Consider the following 15,633-nt stretch of genomic DNA (forward strand, 5'->3'; position numbering starts at 1 on the left):
CGCCGTTCTTGACGTGTGCGCAAACGCGCGGAACACTGGCCTGACGGTCATCAGCAGATTCTGCCTCATCGCCGTCTTCCAACGTAAGTCCATAGGTAGCGAGCTTTAGTACTGGGCACGTCGAGTCCATATTAGAGCACTGCACTGGCCGTGATTCTCGGCCCGGACCGGGCCCAGGCCCGGGGCTCGTTCACATTTCACTGGCCCGAGCCCGGCCCGGCGACTGAAAGCGAGACCCGGGCCCGGCCCGAACCCGAGAAAAAATTTCGCCTACCCGGCCCGGCCCGGCCCGACCACAGATCGGGCCCGACAGGGGCCCGAGCCAATAGGTGGTGTTGCCCGAACGTAGAATCAACCGCAAGGCGTTTGAAGTGGCAAATATTTACGCATGCTTGGCGCATGCTTCGCTAGCATGTATACTTTAACCTACGGTACTTGTAAAAAGGGGCTGGCTCACCGTGTAAACAGTTGAGCGGGCAACTGGGTACGATGAACGTTTGTTCGGCAGTGGTGTACTGTACCTAATTTTCTAGGAATACACTCGGGATCATCAAGAGCGTTTTGTAGTAGATATTGTAGGAAGAAAAGTGATTTGCAGCATGAGTCCGGTTTCGATAAAGAGCGCAATAAAAACAAAGGGGACAGAGAGCGGAACGCTCTCTTCACTTTGTTTTTATTGCGCTCTGTATTGAAATTTAAATAGACACGAGAGTGAAACAATGAATTGGCTTAGATTGATAAATTGTACTGCGAGAAATCTAATGTCGTTAGTTTCACCAACACAGATGCATTAATAAAGGAGAAAATCAAGGTCAAGGCTTCGTTTTTAAATTTCGCGCCATAATTTCCACGCGTGACGACACGGATTTCGAAGCGCATTTTTCGTATTTTGGTGATTTTCGCTTGTCGAAATTTCCTGAAGCTTCGTATGTTGTCTATGGCCCCCTCGGAAGACATTGCACTTCACTTTTACTGATAAGAAACTGCGTAGGACCTAGCAGACGCCGTCAAAATCTATGACGCGTTTGATGCGGGAATTTCAAGGTGGCGTTACTAGCCGTAATTTCCATTTGCGCGTTTTCTCGCTTCCCATGCGTCTTCTCGCGGCAGGCGTGGTGATTTTGGAATTGTGAAAGAGTAATTTACTAATACATAAAAATTGTTTTTTCCCTTTAGTGTCCCCTTAAAGCGTGTTGTAACGACAAAGCCAACCGTGCACCCTTCTGGACACGTAGCACATATATCTTCATCATAGTGGCACCTTGCCACATCAAGAAAAATAGAGCAAAAAAGCCAAATTCCACCACTAGAGCATGTTTAGGATGTCTTTTTGGACCTCTTCAGAATGAAAATAGCTGTCAATCTTATCCCTTCATTCCTCTCGTTCTTGAACGTTGTGCCACTCTTCAATATGTTCTATAAATGCCTCTGAGGGCTTCTCCTTGCAGTTTTCAGCAGTGTTTGTTATGCACGGCTTGTACAGGGCGCTTTTGTTTTCATATTATAGTGTATGCCTTCCTTACGATGTTGTACCGGCAAGAGGTGGCCTACGCTGGTGAGACTCCACTGGTAGGACTGGCAGTATAGTTGGACGAAGTGATTGCGATCTATTTTCGGGGTTCATTCTAGTTTGGTAAGAAAGGTGCGAATAAGCTTCTTGACCAGTGGCGTAGCCAAGGGGTGGCACACCGGGCCCGTGCCCCCCGCTACGATTTTTATTGCGATAGCAATTATATGGACACTCCCGGCTAGTTTTTGCCGTCCGTCGACGCCGTCAGGGCCCGTACATATATATATATATATATATATATATATATATATATATTTAAAAGCCACAAAGAAAAATAATTCTAAGAATACTTTCCGACGCGCGGAATCGAGCGGGCGACCTCTCGCTCCGCAGCGCGCGGCGTTAGACGGCTAGGCCACGAAGAGTAGGTCTTTCAGCATGCTAATGGTGAACTATTTATATACACCTTTTACTACAGCATGCTTTCTTGGTCACCAGCGAGAGGGCGCGAAGTTAAAGGGCGTCGCTTCGCTCGTTGCGAAGCGCGCGCGCGCTGCCTGTTAAGCGAGAGGAGCGACGTGCACTTTGCCCTACAAGGGCATGGTCGCCGGCGGGCGCGCTTATCTCGTGAGTACGGTGGTTTGTGTGTCTTGTGCTTCCAGCGCGATGTCCACGCCAAAGTTGCAGAGCGTACGAAGGTCGCTTCGCTCGCTGCAGCGGCCGCGTTTGCGAAAGGAGCGCACTGTTCAAACAGAAAGAAGTAATAACTGATACAACTGTTAGTTCACGCTGATCCTGCATGCGTGTACCTCTGCGTTCGTTTCGTGCGTCCTTCTTCATGTTTGAGCAGCGCGGTTCAAGTGTCGAGCTGTGACACTTGATAATTCGCGCTCGTCCTGTGTGTGTGTTCTTTTCGAGCGTCCTTTGCGCTTGATCGAAGCGCTGGAAATCTCGAGCTGCCTTCCGCTCTTCGTGTTACATTCCAATTTGTTGCTATCGCATGATTGTTTCGCCATTGCGGCGAAACTGTGACTTTTTTTTGCCATGGCATACACAGCACAAAATTACACTCGACCGCGTCTGCCTGCCCGGCCCCCACTTGAAATCAAGGAGGTGCCAACCCCCCCCCCTCCCGCCCGAAAAAAATCTTTGGCTACGTCCCTGTTCTCGATGCTTAGAGTCATTGTATGCATATGATTCGAGGTAAGCGGACATCCCTCGGCATGGAATTTGTGATTCTTATTTTAAGCCAGATATTTCGTCAAGCTAATATACTTTGTCTTTAAACATGAATATACAATTTTAATGGACTTACGCTATTTCTGCGCATTCCAACGCTGTTGTGGCAGTATCATGCGCTACTCTCGCACTATATAGTACAGGGAACTCAAACACGCGGCCCGCGGACCTCTCGCTAGCGGCCTGCGGCCCGCACATCCCATTTTTCGTCCCATTTTTTTTTTCTCTATAAGTACGTTCTTGAGCTACACAGTCATGACAGGCCTGAAGCATTTTTTTCGCTAAGCATCGCCTGCATCTACCATGTGTTTATGGATAACCGTGAAACAAAACTCTGTATTGCAGAATCGGCGTCCAAATTTGAGTCATTTTGGAGATAGGTATCAATATTTCTGTGGAAACTTGCTGCCAAATACCCTTCAGAAATGACCCATATATTAAATATTAAGAAGGTCTTTAACATGGCAACGTTAGCTGACATCTGGTACAACCTATTCCTACCCCCACCCCTCCTTCACCCCTACCTTCGTCACTGTCCTGGCCCTTGCGGAAGTAAATTTTCGTGAATGCGGCCCGTTAGCTGAGGCGAGTTTGAGACCCCTGATATAGCGGAACAAGACGAACGCTCAGATGTTAACAATGTGGGCACGCAAAGCATGCTGTGCATGTCCATCTCGCGTCACGTGACCTCTGGGAGCCTAGACGGAACCACGGAAAAAGATTGTCTTTATAGGGATTCTATGCAACGAGACTCCGCGCAGTCTTTTCGATTTAGTGGAGGGCTGAAGTTGAAGTTGAAATTTGGTACAACCGATTCCTGTAATACAACCTATTTCTGCGGCTGAAACTTGCAAGAACGTTTCCCCGCCTTGGAGCTCCGTGATCGCACTTGCGATGATAAGTTACAGGTATAAATTTATTATATTACATTTATTACCGCGATTAGAAAATAACATTTATGATATGAAATAATAAAGAATGCAAATAAAGCACGGAATAGCGAGATGTTAACTATATAGGCGCCTGGTCTACTTTCTTTTAGCTCGCCTGTTTCAGATAAATCAAGTAGGCCCATATGCAAGAAGCAAAAGAAGATCAGTGCTTGTCGCTCATAAAACTTTTCCAAATAGCTTGCCACATAAAAAAAAATAATCGTTTTATTGATATAAAATGGGAAACGTATATGTACGCGCAACGTATGAGGAACACACTTGAAGGGACACTAAAGAAAAAAAAACAAGTCTTCTATTATCAGTAAATTACTCTTAAAATCCCATAATCACCACGCTCGCTGCGACAAGAGTCTTTGTAAGCGAGAAAACGCGCAAAAAGAAAATGCGGGTGCCGACGCCACCTTGAAAATCGTGCAACAAACACAGTGAAGTAATAGATTCTGACTGCGTCTACTGGGATCTACGTAGTTCCTAATAGGTAAAAATTAAGTACATTGACCTCTGAGAGGGCAATATACCTAACATACCAAGTTTCAAGAAGTTTTTTGACCCGATGTTCCCAAAATACGACAAATACAGTTTGAAATCCGTGACGTCACGCGCGGAGATTTCGGCGCGAAATTTAAAAATGGAACTTTGTCCTTCATTTGTTCCTTATGATGGCGAAACTAACTATGTATACATTCGAGTTATCAGAGTACACTTTATCAGTCCTAACCGATTCATTCTATCACTTTACTGTCCCTTTAAGAACTGAGCAAAGTCCGAGCCCGGCCCGACCCGAGCCCGCCACCTCAAACCCGGGCCCGGCCCACGCCCGGAGCTTCAGACCCGAGCCCGGCCGGGCCCGCCGTAGGCCGGGCCGGGCCCGGGTTTTCAGGTAGGCCCGAGCCCGTGCAGTGCTCAAGTCTATATCCTCGGGTTTTAGTAGTGCGTATGCTGCGCCCATGACGGCGTAACGTACTCAAGAACGTCGCGTTTTGCACAGTGCGCATGAGAAAAAGTTTTGCGCAGGCGCTCTATGCGACACGTCGCGTTCTTACGTACGCAAAGTACGCACTGCTGAAACTCGGAAATAGAGAGTGTTAAAATGAAGTGATGGCGTGCTCCTCCCAATGGCCTGCTTTCGGACCACGGCTTTCTTGAAGTAAAGATGGGAAGCAAACAGTTCTTGGAATGCGCCATTATAGTGAAAAATCTGCGTGGCCATAACTGACTAAACGTATGTGTCAAACTTCTTCCCCCCTTCCCCTCAGGTGATTATCGGGGGCGGCACCCCCCCCTCCCGCCCCCCTTGTGCGCACGGCTATGGTTCGAGCGGAAGACAGCTAGCGCGACAGTCGCTCACTGCTTTAGCGCAGGCAAGCCGCGGTTCTGTACAGGGGCGTAGCCAAGGTGGGGGGGGGGGTTCAATTCCCCCCCCCCCCCGAATTTTTGCAATTTCGCTTTCGAATATATACACGCACACATACAAACGCATGCACGAACATACATAAAGTATGGTTGAATCCCCCCCCCCCCGAAAAAATTTCTGGCTACGTCCCTGGTTCTGTGGGTGGTGTCGCCATTTTATCGCATGTCGTAACCGAGTATGGTATAGACCCAGGAAATAAAGAAGAGCTTCTTCTCACGGTTTGAATGAATGTAGAAACAGTGACCGGTCAATGCGTGAAGAACAAGTAAGAAAAAGTAAGGAGCTCGTGGAAAAAAGTAAGGAGTAAGAAATAAGGAGCTCGTGAAAGAGAAAAATGAAAATAAGAGAGTAGACGTCGGCCCGCTCGGAGGCGAGCCGAGAATACGTGGGTTGATTACGCGCGATTGGTGCCAGTAATCCGCCATCTGCTTCCGAGATAGCTTGGTAGGGCTCGGTTTAATAGCGAATTTGCTACTAACAAAAAATCATGAAGTGTAATCCCGGTAAAGAAAAGTAATGCTAATCGTTACGCTCACGGCTGAGATGCAACCTTCGGACTATGTGCCGGGCTCTTGGCTTTCACTCCGAGCGTTTGATTATCTCGGTCGACCATGGCTCTACTTTCAGTATTCCGGCCAACGTCTTTTAAGGACGGCAGTCGTCTTCGCGCCTTTGACGTCCTCTCCTTGAAGGTGGAGATGACACATACTACGCCATCTCCTCCCCCCCCCCCTCCCATTCCTACAGAACTCATTAAAATTTTATCCTCACACGCAGATCGCCCAAGGAGACGCCGATAAGTACGGCCTTCATAGACAGCGTCTGGCATTGGTTGGGGCTTGTAAAATACCCAGTTGAAGACCGTGTCCATGGCTTGTTATCTCTATGCCATCATCCTCGAAATCGCGAAGGCTGTCAGAAAGGGCAGGCTATAATAATGCAGAGATGTTTACGGAGTGCTGGCGCACCGCGTATATATATAAACAACGTTCTTAACATCTGTGTCAACTTGCGGAACACTGACCTGGCGATCATCAGTAGATTCTGCGTCATCATCTGCCAACGTAAGCTACATTATAGTTAACTATGCTAAGCTTCTACATATAGTTAACGTAATAAATCTAGTTAGGCCTATGGATACCTGATGCTACAGCCAACTGCTTCTGGCATGCTAAGTCGTACCACGCGTCCAGCGCGTAATGCGCGAAATGCGTAAATAACCAACCGCCTCATCAGCAAAGTTACTCCGACGATGACTGTTTGTTCTCGGCACTTCAGCAACAAGTATTACGCCGCTGTGCTAAAAGTTTGTTGCGCTCTTCGAACGGCACCAACCAATCTTAAGGATAACACAGCTGGAATGAATCGGAATCGATTCGTGGGAACGTCACGAAGCGATACTAGCTGCGATAGACGCCGTAGTGGAGGGCTCCGGATAATCTTGACCAGCTAGGGTTCTGAAATTGCACAGTACGCATGCATCTAGCATTTCACCCCCATCACAATGCGACCGCCGTAACTGAGATCGACACAGCGTCTTTCGGGTCAGCATCCAAGCACCGTACTGAGCCACAGCGGCGGGCAAAATCGAAATCTTCGTAGCGTTGACGTCAGCGTGCTTGCTGCGTGGCGTCAAGGCAAGCCTGAGATGCTTGCTATATTATGACGTATAGTAGCTTTAATCCTTGCTCTTTAGATGTAGCGCGCTCGATTTCCTTGATTTATGGACACGCGTAAGTGGTATAGCCCAACCTAATCTAGTAACGTTGGTATAGCCTGCCTGATGTCTCATCGTACGGTTCATGCAGCAGGAAAGTGCCAATTTACACCTACCTATAATGATAGACAGCTGTAGCAGCAGGTAAGCAGAAGAAATTGCGGGCACCACTATTCCGCTCACGTATGCGAATCAGCTGTCACACACACGCACAAACAGACAAATCAATAAGACTCTGCGCACTGTAAAAAGTCACAGTTCCGCCGCAGCGGCGAAGCAATGAATGCGATAGCGACAAATTAGAATGTCACACGAAGAACGGCAAGCAGGTCAGTACTTGCCTCGAGTGCAAAGGAGTGGCGAAAAGAACACACACGGGACGACCGCGAACTAACAACGGTCATAGCTTCACACTTGCAGCGCACTGCTCAAACACAAGGAAAGACACTCGAAAAGAACGCACAGGTACACACAGGACGAGCGCGACCTAACTGTTGCGGTTGTTACTTCTTCGTGTTTGAGCAGCGCGCTACAACCCAACGCTCTTAGACTTCTTTTTCTTTAAGAGTGAACCCTCCGGGTCTCCTGCCGCGCGGTGGCGTTAGACGCATCGTTTACTTGGCGTTCCACATCATCAGCGGCTACAGAAAGGGGCCACCTTTTAGTGCGCGTCTGAAGACAAATGTAGGAGCGTTGCTTTAAGCGCGCCCTTCGGGCAATCTCGCGGGTGATACTACACATAGTGAAGCACCTCCGAGCTCTGCGTGCCGATAGCGTTAAATGGTCTATATAAATAGCTCGCCGGTGCGTGGCCGAGTTGTTTAAGGCAGCGCGCTGCAGAGCGAGGGATCGAAGGCTCGAGTCCCGCTGGTGCGCTTCGAAATTTTTTTATTCTGATTTATTTTTCTTTGTGGCTTTTATTTATATATACATACATATACGTATCCGGGACATGACGGCGTCGACAGACGGCGACGGCAAAAACCAGCCGAGAGTGTCCATATAATCGCTATCGCAATAAAAATGGTGAACAAGTCTCCTGCCATCATTTCGTCGGCAGTTAGTAGTCATTGTTTGACTCCGCCTATTGTACACGCAACGTGATTTCCCTCGGTGTACCATCACCACCTCATTCTTTGGATTTGAAAACATTTATTCTAGGACGCGACGAAGTAACCGGCTGACAAAGTCGCTGCAAAATGCTGACGGGTCACCGTGACCATCTAGGCAATCAGCATTTGATAAACGATACGCACCGGCAACCACTGAGTGCGTTAGCCCACCTACCTTCAAAATGCTGCCGAACAGTTTGCCTGCCTTGCCGATTGACACGGCCCGTGACAGCGCAGCAGCGCTTACCTAGCAGTAGATGAGAACAGCTGATACGCGTTTGCACTTCGCTAAAAAGCCAGCGGTGCAGGAGGATTGGCCATCGGAGATCACAGGCTCACCAAAAACACTTCGCAGCTGCACTGGGATTTGTGCGGTCGAATTCACGCCATACGTTTACACGAACAGTGCAACAACATTTATATTATCGTCGATGTTGCCCTTCGCGACTACCAAAATGAGGTACCCGGCCCCAAGTACACTCTCACCTTCGACAAAACACCACGTTTTCACATCGCAGTCTAGGCAACACGGTATTTCTAGCAGCGACAACCCGCACATTATAGTGAGCTATATATATCTTCTAGTTCACTATACCGCACATGAACCTCCTTGCCGCCGCCATCCTTGCCAGTGTTGCCTAACTTTGCAGTGCCCCCTGGATTTCGTTTTAGGTGCGAATGAAGAAGAAAACCCCAAGGCCAAAGCTGCATTTTTAAATTTCGCGCCAAATTACCGCGCGTGACGTCACGGATTTCAAAGTGAATTTGTCGTATTTTGGCGACATTGGCTCAACTAAATTTTCTGAAGTTTGGTATGGCCACCTCAGAGGTCAATGTGCCTCATATTTACCGCTTAGGAACTGTGTTTCGGTCGGGCCTCCGGCACGACGTTCGCCACCATCTCTCGCCTTTCGAGCGGCCTTTCGAGCGGCCTTTGTCGCTTGCCGTAGCGTTTAACGTGCTGTCCATGATGCCGACGCGGTCAAAACGAGTCGACGGCTCACGTTCCTTTGTGCGCCGAAGTCTCTCTTGATATGTGATCCGACCCTTAGACAGACGAAGCCAAGGGAAGACCCAAGGCCGCAATGTGCGTTCAAAGTTCTCAGTGTGTCCTGCAATTCACACCAAGTCTCGCAGCTGGCTGCGTTGTTCATCGACCAGAGAACCGAGTGATCCACCGCTTAGAGTCGTGAAAAAAATGTTTGTTCAATTCCGTACAGTTATAACCAATGTTTTAGGAAAATTCCACTCCGAGGAGGCACACGCAAGAGAAGAACACATGGCGCCGATACTCACCTATTGGGACGTGCGAGGCTTCGCCCAGGCCATCCGCAACCTTCTCATCTACAAGGGAGTCGAGTTCGAGGACAAGCGCTACCAGCACGGCCCGCCGCCGGAGTATGGCCGTGGCGAATGGCTCAAGGAGAAGTTCGCGTTGGGGCTCAAGTTTCCCAATCTGCCGTACTACATGGACGGCGACGTGAAAATCACGCAGAGCTTGGCCATTCTCCGGCACCTCGCAAGGAAGCACGACCTGCACGCCAGGTGAGCCCGAACTGCTTCCATTCTGCTGATTTCATTCTTCTCCAGATGTCGCGATAACATTATTGAATGTGAAGCATTCCTTGGCGATACTTTGACCGCATCTATCTATCTATCTATCTATCTATCTATCTATCTATCTATCTATCTATCTATCTATCTATCTATCTATCTATCTATCTATCTATCTATCTATCTATCTATCTATCTATCTATCTATCTATCTATCTATCTATCTATCTATCTATCTATCTATCTATCTATCTATCTATCTATCTATCCGTCTAGGTCTGGGTGCTTTTGCGGTTGTCTCTTTAGAGAGAGAGAGAGAAAAAATGGATATAGAAAAGGTAGGGAGGTTAACTAGACTAAGTCCAGTTTGCTGCCCTACACATGGGGAGGAGAATAAGGGAGTAAAAGAGAGAGAGAAAGTTAGACACATTTCACAACACACACACAGTGCAGCGTATGACAGGCGGTCGCTTAATCCTGTTGCCTTCAAGTACTGCAGAAGCGCTCGTGTGGCTTTCTGGGCTGATGTGCCGTGAGACCAGGCTCCCAAGATCTTTCATTTAGTAAAGGGCCGATCATCTAGTCTCCGCAAAGTACACTGGAGAGTCCGGCGTTGTTCAAATGGGGAACATTGACACAATAGATTATCAATAGTCTACACGTTTGCAGTTATCGCACGTGGATGAATGTGCCATACCAGTGAGATAGCTGAATGAGTTGGTAAACGCTACACCGACCCATAAATGACACAGCACTGTAGCGTCCCGTCGAGAAATCTTGGATGGCAGTTGTAGCTGTGGTAATGAATCAAGGTTCTGTGGGCAACGATTGGAGTTTAGCGGAGAATTCAAGTGCGTAAGCGTGACATTATGCGCGATGTGAAGAAGTTCTCTTGCAGCGTCTACTCTTGACGAGGGTATGAACAGTGTGGGTGCTCCATCGTGGGCACGTCGGGCAGCGTCGTCAGCGAGGTTGTTACCACTGATCCCACAGTGACCCGGCAGCCATTGTAATACTATATCGTGTCCTTGATTGGCAGCACGATGAGAATTTTCATTGATATTAGACACCAACTTATGGCAGTTTCCACGTCGTAGACTTCGCGCGCATTGAAGGGCTGCCATAGAGCCGCAGAATGCGGCCAATATACTAGGGCATTCTTGCATAACAAGTTCCATTGCGGCTCGAAGAGCGGCGAGCTCGCAGCCCGTAGATGCCGTGACGTGTGAGGTCTTGAACTCGACTATGATTGTTCGAGATGGTACCACGAAGGCGCCCGTCGAACTTCCCGAGACCGAACCGTACGCGTGAACATGAAGTCAGTTAGCATACGACACATGCAAAATGTTCAATGAGATCTGCTTGATGGTTGCAAATGACAGATTAGACTTTTTAGATATCCCTGGCACTTCAAGGTGCACAGGGAGTCTTTCCAGGCACCACTCCGGATGTAGCGATATGATTGCGAGTGAGAATCTCCAAGAGATGGAATGCTGGTTAGCCGCAACAACTTTGGAAAACGCTGCCTTCGGTATATCTTGTGGTGGTGGTGGTCAGGCACTCTGGATATGTAACGAATATGCGCCCAGAGTGTGTCGATAGTTATACATGTCGTAATCAGGTGGTCTTTGGTAATGGCTAGAGGCCGGATTTTTAGGCACTAAAAAAGCTTGTCTTAGGCGCCAAAAATAGGCCGGCAAAACAACGTTTTAGGCTTCCAAAATCGTAAATATAGGCACAATAATTTTTCACATAAATGCAAATAATTTGAAACGAAGACGTGCGCGAGCTCTATCTACGAAAGGAAAACAAAAATGTTACTGCTTAAGATGGCACAAAGGCGTTAAACAGTTGAACATAGCCGTGCAATGTGCAGGGGCGGCGCCAGTGGGGGGTTTGGGGGGGCTCCAGCCCCCCCAAAATTTCCGCCTGCCCCCCCTTTGCCCCCCCCCAAGAGCAAGCATAGTCAAAATACAATGCATATGTTCCCAGCCTCTCTGCCCCCCCTGAAGGAACCCACTTGTCGTGGGTGCCCCCCCAGTAAAAAAATCCTGGCGCCGCCCCTGGCAATGTGCTTTGTCCAGCACGGTTCGCAGAACACGGTCTCTCCCGTGTTCTGCACGGTGAGTCAAGATTCCACTGTCGAATCAACACACTCCTGGGTGTCTTCTCGGCATGACTGAGAAGGGCAGAACACGAGCAGATAGCCAGATAGCTAAAACACAAGAAGGGAGGGATTCCTCCTATTGTCCGGGTCGATTTGCGGCGAGGCAATTTCTCCCCTGCCAGTGAATAACTGGCGTAGCCAAGGGGGAGAGAGGATTCAACTACCCCCCCCCCCGAAACTTTTCAGTTTTGCATGCGTATATATGCACGCATGCATACAAGCGCACTCACGAACATACATACAGTATGGTTGAAACGACCCCCCCCCCCCCGTTCCCTTCCGAAAAAAAATTTCTGGCTACGCTGATGCAGTGAACACCTTAAAAGTTAACTTACAGAAACAAATGCCGCATGCACATCATATGTTCCTTTCTTTTTTTGCTCTTCACTCTCCTTTCTGCTGACGGCTCACCACGGTCTCGCATTCGTGAACCGCGCACGCCATGTCTCTGCGGCGGCGAATGTGCGTGTCCCACTTCACGGCTGCTAGCAGTTGTTTCCGGGAGTTGGTTGAACTACAGGACTAGGTTGAACCCCATAGCTCCGAACATTCAGTGTTGCGCGGTAGCATGAATAGGTCGCAAACTGCTCCCGGGAGCGCAACTTGAGGCTAAATAGTGTTAATACAAGCGCCAATTTTGAAAATAGGCATTTATAGGCATTTGTGAGCATTTAGGCACAAACGCCAAAAATAGGCCTTTATAGGCACTATAAAAACATTACAGAAGCCTTTCTTAACCTCTAATTCATGCTCATATATCAAAGTGGCAAGATAGGTGCGCAAGGAACAAAATAGGCATTTGCCTAAAATCCGGTCTCTAGTAATGGCAATCGTTGCTAACGTGTGAGCTGACCGAGGCAGCTCCAAGAATGCGCAAATGACTTGGCCTTTGATGCTTTGCAGGACCCGGATGTTAATTTTCCCGGCGTTGGAAAGCACTGGCGTGCTATACCTCAAGTACTCCAAGAAGAACGCTCTGTACAGTTGAAGCGTAATTGACACGGATGTGCCCCCCGTTTTTACCGGCGAGAAATTTTCGAGATGTAAGCACACCACGAAAGATCTCTGTCGATAATGACGCCCAAGAATCGGTGACATCTTGTATACGAAATCTTTTACGTTGTCGGTTGAAAAGGGATACCAGATCATAGGCTTGCGGGTAAAAGGGACTAAGTCGCACTTCTCGGTGGAAATTATGAGGCCTCAAGCACGGAGGTACATCGAGGTTATTCTCACTGTTTTTTGGAGTCGTGCACGTACCTGGGGAAGTGTCATCTGCTTAGGCCCAGGTGCATATATCGTCAGCATATGCAGAAACGTTGACTGATCAAGGTAGAACGTGGACAGGTCCAATGATCGTGAGGTTAAACAAAGCAGGGCTGAGAACCCCGCCCTGTGGAACGCCACGAGAGGTGTGAGGGCGCGTTCACACTGAGACATTCGGCGGCGAGAGCGCGCGGAATCCGCTTCGGCGGCAGCGAGATCCGCCGGAAAAACCCTTTCCGCGTCGATCGGTCCTGGACCGATTTTTGCGGCAGCTGCCGCCGGATTCCCTCGCCGCGAACCAATCGGAACGCGAGTAGAGCACTTGAAAAATGGCGGCGCGCTTGTGATATTGCAGTCGTCGAAGCCCGCAGCAAAAGCGAAGTCTTTCGTAATCATCCTGTAGCTCTCAACAAGTGCCAAGTGCTGTCGCGATTATCATCTTTGCAATACACCATCGCGATCTCGCAAAACGGGTAGCATTATCTCGGCTCGACCAAGCTTCTCGCGTCTTGCAAATCAGGGCGAACCAACCGCGACTGCTTGCGTCGTTTCTTGTTCGGCGAACGCATGTTTCTCCTCGTCAGATATCGCCAGAAAATTCCTTTCCAGCAGGCCCAGCAGTTCCACGACCCTGCTCCTGTTTATGCGCTTCGCCATAACGAAACGCGTACACAACGCAGAGCGCGTCGATGCCAGCGTTCCTTCGCGCGAAGGGACGATGACAACTAGGCGCCCTAGTTTCGGCGGTGCGGTTGCTAAGCGGTGTGAACAATGTTGAATTTCGGCGGCGCGCGAATTCCGGTCGCTGTGGCCGGCGGATTCCCCGGTAACGGTTCGGCCTTCCGCGGTATGCGCAAAGAAGGATCTCATCAATAGGTAGCTCCGAATCGATCGAAACATTTCTACACCGATTCCAATATTCTCCAAGGCATCGAGAATGGCATCGAGAATGGCATCGTGCGTTACGTTGTCGTATGCCCCTTTCACATCGAGGAACATTGCAACCGAGATGTGCTTGAGGTATTTCTGTTGTTGCCCAGAGGTCACAAGGTCGATGACGTCATCAATAGAGGAGCGGCCACTTCGAAAGACAGGCATAGCCTGTGGATATATATTGTGACGCTCTAGGCATCACTAGAGTCGTGTGAGGACCATTCTTTCTATTACTTTCCTCACGCATCTGGACAGCGCAATGGGTCGGTACGATGCCAGGTCAAGCAGCGACTTCCAGGTTTGGGAAGTGGTACCAAGCAGCTGGACTCATCATTCCATGACTAGCTGTAGCATTTCAGTAGTTGGTCTCGGCCGACGTAGAGCAGCTTATGTAATGCCGCCCGACCCAGGTGACGATGAACGCCTGCATGTGGCTAGAGCCGCATCCAGTTCCCCGAGTGAGAAACGCACATTCAGTTCAAAGGCGCGTGCTACAGGAGCATCATCGAGAACTTCGTCACTCATAGCGACCACATCGCCCTCAATCTTCACGCAGAAATCTTCGGCAATATCAACCTGCAGGCGGCCTTGTTGAAGAGCCAGTATGCTGAATGGATGTCGTTGTTGTGGAGCCGAGCCAAGGCTCGGCACCGTTTTCTGTATAAGGGACATAGGTTTGGGATGATCGAGCGATTCGCAAACTTTCTGCCACCGCTGGTCCTCCAGCTTGTCCATGCGACGTCGGATTTTAAGGCGAAAGCCTTATATGCCTCAATAAACACGAAATTTCACCGTCGGCGTCCCGAGTCGGCGGCGTCTCGCGTCCTGTGGTGTCGCGGACGAGTGGTGCAAAAAATCATCACGTGATGACATCACCTTATGACGCCTTCATGACGTCACAGACCGCAAAAATTTTCGCCGTCATTATGACGTCACAAATTCTGGCTTGACGTCACGTGACGTAACGCCACATAATGCCGTTGTAGCGTCCTCCTTTGGGCGGCGAACAAAACCGGAGAGCGCGCGACCTGAAGAGAAGAAAATGAAGACGGTGCTTCGCAGTGGCACGTGAAGCCACGGCTCGTGTTCCCTGCTGGTGTCGATTGTGCTTCAGCCGACCCGTTGCTTCACTCCTGTGGCATAAGTCTAGACTATTATTCTAGTACACTATAGCCTAGACCGTCATCAAACAGTAGCCGCCAGGCGCTCCCGAGCCAAATCGGCACCCGTCGAGCGAGCTGGCGCCGTTTCCACTGGCGCTAAACCAAACGACGATGTGGCCGCCTGCAGGGTCGTCGAGACCGCGGCAGAGCTAAAACCAAGATTATTCGGGGTTGAAGGATGCCTCCGCTGCGTACAGAACGGCGTACAGAATGTCTCAGTGGGGTATCGCAACGTGACAATAAATAGTCCCCTCGGATGGTGACGCTGATGCATCGACAAGTTCTAAAGCGATATTAAAAATTGCTAAAATTCTGAGGTTTTACATGCCACGATAAGATGGCGAAGCACGCCGTAATCGGGAACGCCGGATTAATTTTGACTGTCCGGGTTTTCTTTAACATGCACCTAAATCTCAGGCCCACCGCGGTGGTCTAGTGGTTATGGTGCTCGACTTCTGACCCGATGGTCGCGGAATCGAATCCCGGCTGCAGCGGCCACATTTCGATGAAGGCACACTGCTAGAAACCCGTGTGCTTAGATTTAGGTGCGAGTTAAATAACCCCAGGCGGTCGAAATTTCCGGAGCCCTCCACTACGGCGTCCCT

General features: G+C 49.3%; 2 protein-coding genes, 1 non-coding gene and 1 pseudogene across 3 annotated transcripts in view; 3 read left to right on the forward strand and 1 right to left on the reverse strand.

The window, feature by feature from the left end:
* LOC119390090 (glutathione S-transferase Mu 2) overlaps positions 1-15,633 on the forward strand; it is a 302,300-nt gene that overhangs the window by 214,603 nt on the left and 72,064 nt on the right. The gene's annotated exons all lie outside the window — the stretch shown is intronic.
* Positions 1-15,633, forward strand: part of LOC119390087 (glutathione S-transferase Mu 2-like) — a 16,595-nt pseudogene continuing 962 nt past the window's right edge.
* The window catches only part of LOC119390088 (glutathione S-transferase Mu 4), a 26,241-nt gene continuing 16,748 nt past the window's right edge, over positions 6,141-15,633 (forward strand). Inside the window, exon 1 of the mRNA XM_037657629.2 lies at positions 6,141-6,180. The gene's annotated coding sequence lies outside the window, so the exon portion shown is untranslated. The remainder of the gene's footprint in view (positions 6,181-15,633) is intronic.
* Positions 8,988-9,134, reverse strand: LOC119392063 (5.8S ribosomal RNA). The gene has a single exon (XR_005183655.1). It is a non-coding gene; the product is annotated as a 5.8S ribosomal RNA (ribosomal RNA).

The sequence above is a fragment of the Rhipicephalus sanguineus genome, chromosome 4 (assembly GCF_013339695.2).
Source record: "Rhipicephalus sanguineus isolate Rsan-2018 chromosome 4, BIME_Rsan_1.4, whole genome shotgun sequence".
In the NCBI taxonomy this organism is placed as follows: Eukaryota; Metazoa; Arthropoda; class Arachnida; order Ixodida; family Ixodidae; genus Rhipicephalus; species Rhipicephalus sanguineus.